Source organism: Panicum hallii, chromosome 2 (assembly GCF_002211085.1).
Source record: "Panicum hallii strain FIL2 chromosome 2, PHallii_v3.1, whole genome shotgun sequence".
Taxonomy (NCBI): Eukaryota; Viridiplantae; Streptophyta; class Magnoliopsida; order Poales; family Poaceae; genus Panicum; species Panicum hallii.
This window is the reverse complement of record NC_038043.1, coordinates 44,152,275-44,166,971: the sequence shown is the minus strand read 5'-3', so window position 1 is coordinate 44,166,971 and position 14,697 is coordinate 44,152,275. Positions and strand designations below refer to the sequence as shown.

General features: G+C 51.2%; 1 pseudogene; it reads left to right on the top strand.

The window, feature by feature from the left end:
• Positions 1-857: 857 nt before the first annotated feature.
• On the top strand, positions 858-2,201 carry LOC112881103 (annotated as a pseudogene).
• The last annotated feature ends 12,496 nt before the right edge of the window (positions 2,202-14,697 follow it).

Sequence of the window (14,697 nt, the reverse complement as noted above, 5' to 3'; positions counted from 1 at the left end):
CAAATACGACTACTCGGTGCCTCGATCGATTACTTTCCGAAGCTTGATCAACTACTTCAACAACTCGTACGACTACTTCTGACTACTTCAACAACTCGTACGATTACTTTTGACTACTTCAACAACTCGTACAACTACCACGACAAGATGCTGCTTCGCCTATTTAGGACTAAGTCGGCCTTGTATCGTGTCGAGCCTTAAGCCCAGGTTGAGGACGCCCCCACCTGGTCGCCCTCAACCCTAGGGCATTCTCCCTTCGGTATAAACTCAGTAACAGCCGCCATATTAGGGTTTGGATTTTATTTAGTTCTAATTTTCCATCGAGAAACAAATCTCTTTCATTATAACTGTGGCGTCAAGTTCTTTTGCTATAAATCAGAGCACCGTTCTTGTTCTACACCACTGTGGCGATTAGAGCTTGAACCTAGCAAAGCAAGAGAACAATTGGGGGCAGCAAAACCAAACCAAAGTCAATTTTCCACTTACTGCAAATTGCACACTGATAATTTGGCTCCATTATTGGTTCAAATTTAAAAGTGAAGCAAATCAATCGATATGTCCTGAGAGCACATGAAACCTGAAGGGACGTAGATCAAAGGATGGAGAGCCATTGCAAACAAGAATCATATAGATAATCATTAATCGGATCTTTATAGAAATTGCCGTAGAGGATGAATGCTCAGATATACACCATTAGGATCAAGGGTAGTTCGTGGGAAGGATATAGTGCGTATTAAAGGATGATTTCTCATATGTCGTGGATGGTAGGAATATATGTAGTTATAACAAGCCCAAAACCTTAGGAAAACGCCAGACAAATTATACAGAATTTCTTGGATGGGTGGGTGGATCTAGATATGGGTGCAGCATTATATGTTCCTACTGTAATCCCATGCTTGTGACTTGGTGAACACTATCAGCCTCCATGGCTGTGTTAACTCCTCCTACTTAATTTCCCTCAATAAAGAAAGATATTTACACATTTGGATTACTTACAATGATTACAGATTTTGGATGCTCGAGTGGATAAGACGAGTTTAGGCTTCATAATTCTCCTGTCAGATGGCCTAGACAATAGCAAGTTCAAGTGGAATAACAAGAGCCCCGCTCCTAATGACCCTGTCCGTGATGACGTCAAAAAGTACCCAGTCCACACCTTTGGTCTGTGTAAGGCTCACGACCCAAAGGCATTGTGCTTCATTGCCTAAGAATCCAAAGGAACCTACTCATCCATCACTGAGAATCTCAACAGCAAGATTATTGAAGCCCTTGCCGTCTGTCTTGGTGGGCTCCTGAACGTCGTTGCCGTTGATACAGTCATCACGGTCACTGCCAATCAATCTGTCACGTGGCAGCCAAAGATAAAGAAAATCAACTCGGGAGGCTACAATAGCAGCATCTCAAGGGATGAAACTTCTTGCAACATCACCATTGGTACCCTTTACGCTGTTGAGGTGAAAGACTTGATCGTTGACTTTGAGTTAAATGTTCCTTCGTTGGATAGTGGAGGTTACAAATATGCACTGCTTACTGCCAAGTGGTGACTACAAGGGTATTCCTGGTGGACAGCCCATTGACATTCGCAGCCGTGAGATGGATTTTCGATTTATGCGCGCCGGTGCACGCCCAATAACGAAATGCCTTTGGTTCAATTTCCCATGATCCTGCAGCACAAGGTCCGGACGAAAGTTCTGAAGATGCTGGGCACATTCCAGAAGGAATTCCATGCCCTGGAGGCAAAGGCCGAGGGTGATGACGTGAAGAACTTGGCGGGGAACGAACTGCGTGAAATGTGGAAGGAATTCAAGAAATCCAAAAGGTCCTGGAAAGACGCACAGGAGTCCGTCCTTAACCTGGAGGGCATTGAGAACGACATCGGTGCCATGGTGCAAAGCCTGAAGCAGGGCCTAGGAGTGGGCTGCGTGTACTCTTGGGTGTTGAGCTACCAGATGCAGCGCGCCACCACCACGGGCTTGCCTGCAGCCGCGTTCCTCACGCCCAAGATGAAGCAGATGGTGCAGAGGGCACAGGAGGAATCAGCGGAGGCCGCATCATCTTCTGCAGCGAGCAACACACAGCCATGGGAGCGTGTCAAGGACCTGCAGGTGCTGTTGTACAAGCTATTGGAAGATGTGTCAGAGATGGGCTGTGGGGAGCGGGACAGCTTCCTCCACTCCCTGGCCAGCGTCATGTCCCCCTAAACGGGCACACGCGGAAGACTCGCGAAATCTTCTTCCCTGAGATCTCGTTGGAAGGTGATTTAATTATATTTTGTATTACTAGGTCTATGCTTGTACGTTTTGTACATTTTTATGGGCGAAACAATTTCTCTATGTGCATCAGTCTTCATCATATGAGATATTTGTAGCCATACACAGTTTTTGCTTCTTTCAAGGCCACTTTGCTACATTTGTGCTTCCTTTCAATTTGTTTTGGACCTCTAAACAGTCTTTCCATTTTTTCGTTGGCTGTGTTATTTCAGTCCAAAAAATTTTAAGGAAAAGTCTAATTTTCAACTTTCATCTACAAAACCAAAATCAGATAAAGAAGGATATCAACTGCCGAAACGGGCCAAAGGTTTCAAAAAGGTGGTTTTATATTTTTTTAAAAATAAAAAAAATCTTCTTGGATCTAAAAAAATCAAAAATAATTTATTTTAAATTGGAAAAACATGAAAGTGGTAGCAAAATATTTCTAACAATGTAAGCTAGCTGTTGGTGCTCTGTTTGAATTTTATTTATTTGAAAATAACAGGCATAACTAGAAGTAAATAAATACTAGGGATCTGAATAACTGACAAATAGAGTGCTACTGCGCTAATAGATATGTTACACTTTTAGAAAATTCATGGCATCCGTTTCATATTGTTTTTATTATAATCAGTTACTTATGAATCTTTTAGTTTAAACTTGAATATTTTTAATTTTCACAAAATGAAAAAGGGTCCAAATTTGCCAGTTTCAATAGTTGAATGGTCCAAGTTACCCGGTTTTATAGTTGAAGGTTAAAAATTAAACTTTTATGATAATTTGAATGTGTAAACTGGACTTTTTCTAAATTTTAAAACTTGCATGCAATATTTGTATCTGAGTGGATTTTTTCTTGATCGTCGAGAAGACTAAAACCTGAAAATTAGTCAACAGTGACACAAACAAATAAATAATAACCGATGTGCTGAGCCAGGTACAACAACAAAATTATACACAAAAGAAATGAAACAATACAAAATTGATTATGCCTTGGATGGGAAGCCAACAAGAAAATCTCATGTTATTATGTTAGTTGTCCGGTTGTCCCCTTCCCTCCCTGTTGGTGTCGCGCGCGCCCACACAAAAAACTGCTCTGCAATCTTCAGCCTTGGAAACTAAGAGATGAATTGATCATGGGCTACTGCTATTAGTACCAAAAATCACGTGAAAAATGCAAGTATAAATATATAAACCTGTAATCTACATCAAGAGACCTCTCCATTTAGGCTTAAATGGAGAGACCCCCAAATTTGATCAACTGAAAAGGAAAGAAGACGAACAAAGTAACAAACAGATGGAGGAAAGTAGGAACGTGGGCACATAGCAGGGCTCAAATGATGGGCGACGATCCCCCTCTAGCGACCTGTTCCGGGTCCTGCGGGAGGTGGGCAGAGCGGTTGGCGGTGGGTCGCTGCCTGCGGGCGACAGCGGTGGAGATTGGCGGCGGAGGAGGGATTTGGGTTAGGGTTTGGGGGTTTCTCAGTTTTGGATTCTATGGCCGGCGGATTTAGAGGGATGGTCGGCAGTTGCGACAAGCCCAGCGATCGTTTCGGGTAGTGGGTGGTGATGGCGCCGCCGGACGGTGATGGAGGACGGCGGGTCTGGTGGCGGGGGAATTTGGCGGCAACTGCAGCGACGCTTAGACCGAGTGAGGGAGTAGTCATTGGGGCAACAGAGGGAGGAGGGGTAGGGGTAGGGGAGGGCGGTCTTGGCCTGTGCGTCGGAGGCGACGCCTGCTAGAGGGAGGTCGGCGGCGGCAGGGGAGGAGGGGGAGGTCGGAGGCGGGGAGGAGAGGTAGGGGTAGTGGAGGTCGGCAGCGGCGGCGGGGAGGAGGGCGAGGGTAGGGGAGGGCGGTCCTCACCAGCATCAAAGGCGATACCGGTGAGGGGAGGTCGGCGGCTGGGCGGGCTCGTCAGGAGAGCCTGAGCGGGTGGAGGAAGAAGTGCCAGCATAATTTTCCTTTTCTTTATTATCAGTTCGTCGGTGGATAATATGGGAGGAGGGCTCTTGATGAGAGGTTATCGGAAGAGCCCTCTTCCCTGAGTTGCCTCGTAAATAATGGCAACAAAATTTTCATATGAAAGCCTTTTCAAAAAAAATATCACATACACAGAACGTTACGCTACGCATAGGATTTTAAGACAGTCAGTCAATCACACGTAAAGGGTGTGCTTGGAAGCGATGACACAAATCAGAGAAGACAGTTATTAAAAAAACAGAGCAGACAAAAGGACATATATAACGAAGCAATGTCCTATATGTAACTAAGCGCTTCTCCAAAAAAAAGAAGAAGAAGCGATGACACTAAAAAAAAGGTTCACCAGATTATGGCATGCGGGGGTTGGGGGCATATCTGATGCAACAATGGCCCGCATGCTTTGATCCTGATCCAGCTCTTGAAGCTAATATATTGATCGGAGGATCTATGTTGGGCCGCTATCCCATTCTGATTTATGGCCTTCGGCCCGATCACTTCATGACCTGTGGTCCGGCGCATGAAGTGATTGCGGTGATTACTGGCCCAGTCACTTCACGTCTAAGTTTATGGGCCTAAATCAATTGAAAATATAGTAGGCCTGAATCGTCTTTGAAAAACGTATGCCCACTTGCTCTCTCTCTCGAACTCAACAAAAAAGAGTGTTGCGCAATCTTGAGCCTTGGAGACTAAGGTACTGTTTGTTTCAATTTCTTGATATTTTTGGATCATTGGTGTTTAAGATCTACAAAAGTCAAATACCTTTAAAAGCTAGAAGCACCCTATGATGAGCTTTCCAGCTTCTGGCTTTTGGAAGTATTTGAGTTTTGGACATTACAAAAGCTTCGAGAAGCTCAACAAACAGGGCTGAGATGAAGATCGCCTGCTACTATCTGTGCACGCGTGAAATCTCACGTGGAAGTACAACTCACGTGAAAACGCACAATGTTTAAATATGAAAGCCATTCAATGTTCTTAAAATTTATCATACGGCCTTTTCAAAAAAACAGTTACACATACACAGGACGTCATGATACATACCTGCGTAGGATTATTCTAAGATAGTCAATCAGTCACATGTAAGAGTCTGTCCTTTCGCACAAACGCACCAAATATAATTAAAAAAAACAACGAGCGCACGGGTCTGATTTTGAAACCGTCCCTAACCATGCCTTTCCTCTACAGCCCAGCACAAACTTCGCGAGAATTTTAGACTCTTCTGCGCCTGATTATTCTGAGTTCTAAATAACTTCCCATTTCCATGTGATGCAACGGCCGGGATGATATAAATCCAAAATATGCAGCATGCATTCCAGCCCGGACGACTGGACGAGGTGATAGCATAAACTGGCGTGTGAAACACAAGAAATTGCACAGCGTTGCAGTCTTGCAGAGCTGGCGAAGAAACAAATCAAAGCAGACAAATGACACAGAAATCGAAGCGACTACACTTTAAAAAACTCACCAGATTACGGCTGCGGCCTGCATTTCTAATGTGCGCGAACGTCTTTCTCAGGGCATGCCGGGTTGCGGGCAGATCCGATGCAAGAATGGCCCCGCATGCTCTGTTCCTCATCCAGCTCTTGGAGCTAATATATTGATCGGAGGAAACGAACAAAACGTCCCGCTCCCTCCTGAAGTCCTGACCTGTCGAGGTACTGGCTCAATCCCAGTTCCCAAACGAGGCTTCCATCCCATGGACTTCTCGAACCCCCATTCTATATGCCAAGTGGTAGACTTCAGAACGAAGTCCCAATCATTCTCACTTCACCTCGACCACCTGCCTCATCATCCAGGTCCGGATTATAGTCCATCGACAGCATTGACCACGGGACAATTAATCCGGTCCGTGTTTACAATTAAGAGAAAAACGAGTTAGATATTTGGGTTGAGGCTGTCGTCAATCCATCCTCAGAACTCGCGTAATCCCTGTGCGGATTCCAGTTCGTGAAGCCGAAGTGACTGTTCAGCAAGTGGTCAAGTACACACTAGCGCTCTTCATACTGATCAGGATCACCGTGTCCCCAGTCACCAAATCTGCTCCAAAAAGATCCCGCAACCCACATGCATAAATTTCGTCAAACCGAGCCTTGATTCGTCCTCTGCCTTATACGGTTAGTCTTCCTGATCGGCTTCGCCTTCCAGCTCCCCGCAAGAAACCGCAAGAGCAAGACACAGAAAGCAACCGGTGATCTCAACCCCTGTTCCGGACAAGAGCGGGCTCCTGTACGGTGACAAGAGGATCAACTCAGCATGGTGTCACTGCCCCAGCCGCTCACGCAACCGGCGCCGGCGGCGCGTTCGTGCGCATCGCGCAGCAAAAACTGCCCAAGGAGTGACGCGATTTCCCGGGGGTTTCTTCGGCAACTTGCACGGTCTGACTCTCGCCTCGTCCGCACTGCAGGTCCAGTTGGCAGTTTACCAACGGAGCTCGATCAGGTCGCCGCTGTACCATGTTGCGTCCTTGCGGATGGGATGATGCTGACCAGCGTAAACTATAGTATCCGGTCGTGCAGCCACAGGTATGAGCAGCTCCGATCCTAATCCTTTCAGTACCTCGAATCCTTGATTTTTCAGAACTAGCTAGCGATCAGCACTGCTCGCATCACGAGCGCGTGATAGATTTGAGTGGTCAGAAATTATCGGAGGATTTCTCCAGTCGGGTGGCGAAGTGCACCCACGTAATTCTAGTTTATAACGAGTTTGGTGAAGTCAAGAAATGCGATCAAAAGACGTATGTACACAGAAAGCACATAAGAGGTTTAGGTTGGTTAAGGCCGCCGAAGCGTAAAACTCTACGTCCACCGTGAGATGTATTGATTGTTTTGGTAAGAAATGACTGACTCCGCGTGAGTGTCAACTTTCTTGTGTGTGAATTTGTGAAGATTGAGAGAGCTTGTGAGTTCATGGAACTTATGTTCTAACATGCGCGCTCTCCCTTTTATAAGCTCAAGGGGAGCGCGTACACTGAGCGGAATCCCGACAGGTGGACCCGGCGACATATTAAATAACGTACACATTGGAGCCTTTAATGCCACAGATTCGGAAATCGTCCTCTTCGGCCCCCATACGTATCCTCCTTCAGGGTATGGTCATGTGCCGTCTCGCTAGCACAGGGTCTGCTACCAATGACATGCGTTGAGGAAGTCGTGTTGTCGCTGTAGAGTTAGCTCCCGCTGATAGGCGAAGGGGCTATTTTGACCCGCCGCGGTGTAGCCTTTGTGCCCTGTAACAGCGCACGCCGTGGCCTTTCTGCAGCAGGTCATAATAACCCTACGCTCACGCGCGCGGCGTTGGGACGTGACTACACGCCTCTCGTCCACGCACGTGGTGCGGTGATGCGACGCGCCGCCTCGGTAACTGGCGGGCTTACCGTGGTGTCAGCATACCTGCCCAACGTGTCAGTGGGCAGCCCATGCACTGTCTCGGGCACGCGCACCCCAACCACCCGCATTTAATGCGGTAGTTGGGCTGGCTTCCCGTAGAAGGCTGGCTGCCACCGGACACGTGGCAGTGCTGGTTTAGCGGCCGCTTCCTCAAAGACACGTAGCGGCACCGGACCTCCCCCCGTGGGAAGGGAGGTCCGGGCCTCCCTGGCTGGCCCAGGTGCTCACGCCCCTTGGGGGTCTGGCTTCCACACGTAGGGGCCCAAGACCACCCCGCGGTGGTACGGGTCCGCGATAGTTGTTCCTAAGCATCTTGTCCTCGCGGGCACGTGGAGGCGCCGGACCTGCTAGAGCGTGAGGGGAGGTCCAAAGACCATGCCCCCAGTTGTCAGGTTCGGGCCGTACGCTCTTGTCGCCCAAAGGCTTAGTGCGAGGTTACGGATAACCTCGCGTCCCTCGGGCTGGACACACTAGTAGGGAGTACGCTTGTCTATATGTACCGACAGAGGCCTCCGGGCCCACCTCGGGCGAGGTACGAACCCGCAGGTGGGGCCATAATCTTGTGCTGCGCAGGGTGGACAGCCTGCACCCATTGCGAAGGGGCAAGAAGGACTTTCCCCTCCGGCGAGATCTCTGAGGCGTCGTCCACTGCCCGCGTTCTGCGCGCCAGGCGGTTCAACTTCCTGTCTTATTCGCACACGTCCCGCTATACTGGCGGTTCGGATTGCACCTTTTCCTCCTGCCTCCAGCGACCGCGCCTTTGACCGGCGGGCCCGGGCCAACCGATCATAGGGGGTCAGAGGCAGGCGCTTGGTGCGAACGACTCTTCAGATTCTCCTCGGTCGCCGTGGAGTCCAAGGGGGGTCAGCTTTATTTAAAGGCATGTGCCGCAGGGATCGGCTACCTTTTCGCACTTGCCTTCTCCAGACGCCGCAGCGCCCTTTCATCTTCACTCGCACTTTTGCGATCTGCTCTTTGCGCCTGGCGCCTTCTTCCTTTCCTGCATCCTTGCGATCCTTCCCTTGCATACGCAGCAATCTCCACCATGTCTCCTCCTAGCCATCCTCGCCGCTTCCAGCATCAGGAACAGCTCGACTCAGTGCGCCGCCTCTTGGGATGGACCACACCGGAGCTCGCCGGGAAGATCCGGGCAGGATCGAGCTCCCTCAACGACCTGGTCGCGGGGGAGTTCGTCCTCTTCAACGCGTACATTTTCTGCAGGCTAGCCCCTCCGATCTCCTCCTTCGTTCTACTCCTGAAGGAGTTCGGTCTTCAGCTCCAGCACCTCACCCCCCACTCCATCCTCCTCGTGTCCGTCTTCGTCCACTTCGTGGAGATGTTCGTGGGGGTGCGGCCCAGCGTCTACATCTTCAGGCACTTCTACGCCCTGGTTGGTTCTGGGAGTAGCAAGTGCGCCATTGGCGCCTACTACTTCCAGCTGCGGCACGGGATGTCCAGTTCCTACATCAACGCCTTCTCCAGCGCCAAGTGGGAGGATTGGCGCATGGACTAGGTCATCTCCATGACCGATGCCAATGACCACCTCGAGCTGCCGACTGAAGGGCCCCTCCTCGATCACAGCAGCTGGAAGGCCAGACCGTCCCTACCGGCGGAGCTCGACCCAGTGCTGGACCGGATCAAGGCTCTGGCGAGGGGCGGCCTAACATCCATGATGGTGCTGGGCGACTTCCTGAGGCGCCGCATCGCTCCCCTGCAACAACGATCCAGGATGGCCTGCATGTTCACCGGGGGGAACGACTGCAGCAGGATCGTGCGCGGGGCCGGCTCAGATCTGTCCGGCGCGGAGCTGGAGGTCCTGATTCGAGCGATGACCGGCGAGACGTATGGCCCGGAGTTGCTGGTGCTCCTGAGAGGGATCAAGGCCCTGTGCGAGGACCAGGCGATGCGGATGGCGGTCCTGGCGTTGCTACCGACCCTGGACGAGGGTGGCCTGGTGGTCCGGCAGGTGAGGGGTGACCCCAATCGCGGGATCCGGATCCCCGGCACCTCACTCAGCCAGCAGCACGCCGATCCAAGCCCTGTCTGGTCCAGCCATGAAGGCTCAGCACCCTCCGGGAAAGAGAAGGTGCCGGAGGCGGCTAGCTCGCGGAGCAGCCGGGACCGCGAGGAGGACAGGTCGCGGAGACTCCGCCATGACGACTGATCCTTCGTGGGGGAGCTGGCCCCCAAGTGCTAGAGGATGACGGAGTCAAGGGGGGGGGGCAGAGTAGCTCCTGGGCTCCGCCACCGCCGCCTCGTCGCCAGAAGCCGCAGGGGAGGCCTGTGGAGCCGCGGCGGGTTCCGCCGCAACAGCGATCGCTGCCGCCGCCGCCTCCACAGCAGCGCCAGGCGCCGCCACTGCCCCAGTGGCAGCAGCAGGGCCCACCGCGACCACCACCACAGCAGCAGCAGCAGGCCCCACCGCCGCTGCCGGAGACGCCCACGGCGGAGCAGCCCCACCGGTCGCCCGGGGCATCATCCTCGGGAGGGAGGGAATCCCCAGTCTTCCAGGCAGGATGGGGAGTGCGGAGCTCCACATAAGTGGTGAACTCCTCATGTCTTCTTGATTTATTTATTTTTTGGATCCTTATCTTGATGATGTTTGCCAAGACTACTCGCCCTGCCACAACCTCCGCTTCCTTCAGCGACTCCTCGGTCGGGAGGTCCGGCCCCCAGCCGGCTTCTTCCACCACTGCTGGGAGGCCGGCAGCATCGCCGACAGCACCACCGTCCCTGCCCACGGCCGCGGAGGCTAGGGCCAGAACTCCAGTGGCCGAGGCCGCTCCCCAAATGGAGGTGACCCCTCCAACCGCGGCGAGCGGAGAGTCTGCCATGGCGGCCGCATCGGGAGCCGCGGCGGGGGCACCCTCTGCAGAGCCGGTTGCTGAGGAGGTTGCGGCGGAGACGCGAGTGGAGGCGGCGACGGTGGGGCAGCCACAGCAGAGGTCGCAGGCGCCCCCGGCTCCGGCCCCCAGCCCGCACGGGGGGATGAGCCGGAGGTGGTGCATGGGCGGCGCCTCCTCCCGAGCCAGGTGGAGGTCCCTCTTCCTTGCCTCCTGGTCAAGGCCCAGCGGGCGATGGAGGAGGCGGAGGCGGGCTTCCGGCGGGAGTGGGAGAAGCTGGAGGCGGAGCGTCTTCAGCTCTCCGACTGGTCTTTGCCTCATGTAGGACCTCGCTGACGTAGTAGACCGGCTTTTATACGGTCTTGACTTTGGCAGTGGAACTGGGCCCTTCTCCCTGAGCTGGGGATGCACCGGACCCCAGGTCTTCTGGCTCTTTCCCGGGCTGGGACCCGGCTGGACCCCCCGAAGCTGGGTCGGTTGTCACATTGGAGGAGGTCGGACCACCACTTCCTACAGAGGGGACCGCGGGCCCCCTTGCATGTACAGAAACAGCATCTCACCCGGATCCGGAGCTACCAGTACTGGCAGGGATGTGAGATAGTGCTTCATCTCCTGTAAGGCTGCTCTGCCTCCTCAGTCCATGTGAATGGACCGGACCCCCTCATCAACTTGAAGAAAGGGAGAGCCCACTCCGCCAGCCTCGAGATGAAGCGGCTGAGGGCTGCAAGGGACCCCGTCAACTTTTGTACGTCCGGCCTCATTGCTTCGATTGCCCGGATCTTATCCGGGTTTGCCTCGATCCCCCGGTGGGACACCAGGAAACCGAGGAGCTTCCCCGCCAAAATGCCAAAGACACATTTCTTGGGGTTAAGCTTTGTGCACATTGCGCGCAGTTTGTCAAAGACCCGTGCTAAATTTTCTAGAAGGAAACTCGATTCTCTAGTCTTGACAATGATATCATCAACATACACCTCAACTATGTCTCTAACCAAATCACCTAATGTAATGTTCATTACGCAAGCAAAGGTGGGCAAGGCATTAAGCAGTCCATATGGCATTACAACATAGCAATAAAGACCATCCAAAGTTACAAAATCTGTATACTTCCTATCTGCCTTAGCCATTTTAATTTGATAAAAAACAGAATAGGCATCCATGAAGGATAGCAAGTCACACCCGAAAGTGGAATCTACAATCTGATCTATACATGAAAGTGGATAGGGGTCTTTTGGACATGCCTTATTGAGGTTGGTGTAGTCGATGCACAACCGAAGCTTCCCGTTGGCCTTTGGGACGACGACCGGATTGGCCAACCACATAGGGTAGTGGACCTCTTCGATGACGCCAGCTTGCAGCAGCTTGCGGACCTCTTCACGGATGAAGTTCTGCCGCTCGATGGACTGCTTCCGTGGCTTTTGTCGCATCGGCCTGGCGTCGGGGTGGATCTTCAGATGGTGCTCAATCACCTCCTTGGGGATCCTGGGCATCTGCGATGGATCCCAAACGAACACATCGACATTTGCCCGGAGGAAGGTGACGAGCGCGCTTTCCTATTTCTCTTCCAGGTTCCCCCCGATGCGGGTGGTCTGGGAGGGCTCCGCTCCAACCTGTATGGTCTTCACGGGGACATCATCCGTATCAGACAGACAAACTTTGGGCACCCTGGCTGGTGCCCTGACGCGTGAGGGTGAGGGGTCGGACCCCTCTGCGCTGGCGGCCGGGGCGAGACCTGCTGCCAGCGCGTGCAGCTTCTCTACTGCCGTTACGGCAGCGGTCCGGTTACCTGCACGGTGAGGACTCCTGCAGGGGACGGCATCTTGAGGACCAAATACCCGTAATGGGCAATGGCCGGTACCGAGCCGGTTTGCCAATAATAGTGTTGAATGGGAGGTTCACCTCCAAGAGGGGGGGTGAATTGGGCCTTTTTCAATTTCTAAAACAAGATAAAACAACCTTAACCTATGCAAGAACTAGAAAGGCTCCAATTCACCAACCGGATAACTAAACAACCTACACAAGCTAGTTAAGATGAAAAGAGATAAAGCCTAGCAAGGTAGAGCTAACTAGTGATTCTTAAATCAAGCACATGAATGAATTGCATGAAAGATAATGCTTGAAAAAGTAAAGTGGACAAGGGACAACCGGATTTTTTCCCGTGGTATCGATGTGTTGGCACACACCCCTAATCCACGTTGTGACACTCACAAAGAGTATTGTCACCTCCCAAGTCACCAAGACGAGGGCGCTCACTAAGAGTCTCCGTTCACCATCCCGGTGTGGTGGAGATCAAGCCACGTACAAATCTCTTCTCCGGGCTTCCACAATCCTTGGCAAGCTCCGCGAGAATCACCTCGATCACCAAGATCGCCTAGGTGATGCCAATCACCAAGAGTAACAAGCTAAGGCCTTCACTTGAGCAAGAACCAATCACCAAGAATGGATGCACACAAGCTTCTCTCTACTCAAATCCTTAATCTTGCTTCTTGAATGATTGAATGAACAAGTGTATGAAATGTTGAAGCTCAAGGTGGCTCTTGACTATAGTATGTGTGTTTGGATGTTGCCTGGTGTCAAGAGTGGTAGAATGACCCATTGGAGGGGTATATATGGGCAGCTCACACGAATAGAGCCGTTGGAGAAAAAGCTGCCAGAAAACTGCGTAGCGCCGGTTAATCCGACGTCCCTCCAATAGTCATCGTCGGTTTAACCGGTGAATGTAAACTGCCCTTTTTGAAAACTAGCCGTTACTGTTTGGAAAGATTAACCGTCGTTGCATCGGTTTAACCGGTGAATGTAATCGTCCATTGAACAGCTGAAAAAACCAAGTCCCTGGACAACTGCACCGACGTCAAATTTCAAATAGCATCGGTTTAACCGGTGAGTGTAGTTGTCCACTGATCAACTGAAAACCGAGTCTCTGGACAACTGCACCGACGTCCAATTTCAAATAACGTCGGTTTAACCGGTGTATGGACTTGTCCAGACCTGCTGACCTCGTTTAACCGACGTATAGAAAACTTTAGGCGTCGGTTAAACCGGTGTTAAGGATTTTTCTGATTTTGCCTTTTCTGACTTGAGTCTTGAATGAAATCCAAATATTCTTGAGATATAAGTTGAGAACCACTTATTTGAGCTTCTAGAAACCTGAGTGACCATTGTGTGCATCCATTTTCAAATGACCATGTCCATGCTCAAGTTACTAAGCCTAAACCCCTCTTAATAGTGCGATCACTACAAAACTATAAAACCTATGCTAACCTAAGTGTCCTTCTCAGCCTTATGACACTTAGGACTAGAAAGATCCTTAGTCTTGACACATTATTAAGTTGAATGCCGAGATCGCCTTTTTGAATAATGAAAATTAGGGGCCTCTTTTGACATATAACCAAATGAGCGATAATAATCTGTAAAGCTGCACAAACTCATTAGTCACAATAATGGTTGTCATTAATCACCGAAACATACCTTGAGGGCCTAGATGCTTACAATCTCCCCCTTTTTGGTGATTGATGACAACACAGACATAGATAACAAGAGAGCAAGAAAGATGTGGCACGAATAAACACAAGCAAACTCGAAAGAAAAGAACCAAAGAGCTCAAAGACTCAAACGAAATCCATAGATATGTCTCAAAAGCTCAGCATGCTCAAATGACAAATGTACATATCCATGAACTAAAACCAAATATGATACAATATATAATACAATAAGAAACAACAAAGTCCTGATCGAGCTCTCTCTAATGCTACCCTCCCCCTGACTCTCACTCCCTCTCACCCTTTGGCATCAAAGCACAAAAAGGAAAGCTACTGATCCGGGTGACGAGGGACGGCGAGGAAGCGATCCGGGTCATCATCATCGTCGTCGTCAGACGGAGGATCCTCGGTGACAGAAGGAAGCTGCTGATCTGAGCTGCCGGCAGGTGCTGAGCTGACCGGAGGAGTAGCTGTCGTGGAGGCTCGTGTGCTGGCGCTGCCTGGAGGAAGGTCCGTCGAAGTAGTAGCCGGCTCAGCAGAGGATGTGACAACATCTGAAGTAGTGAGTGCTGATGCTGCCGGCTGTGACGACTGCTGAACCAAAGAGACCTCTCCTCCTCCCCCTGAAGGTAGTGTCTGTGGAACGACGGGGAGGCCGGCAGACTGCACTGCTGAGGGTAACTCCTGGAAGAGTGAGGTCGCAGGCAGCGGAGAGAAGAGGGGACGACTCGCAGACCCAAGTAATGCTGACAGTGAGAACATGATCTC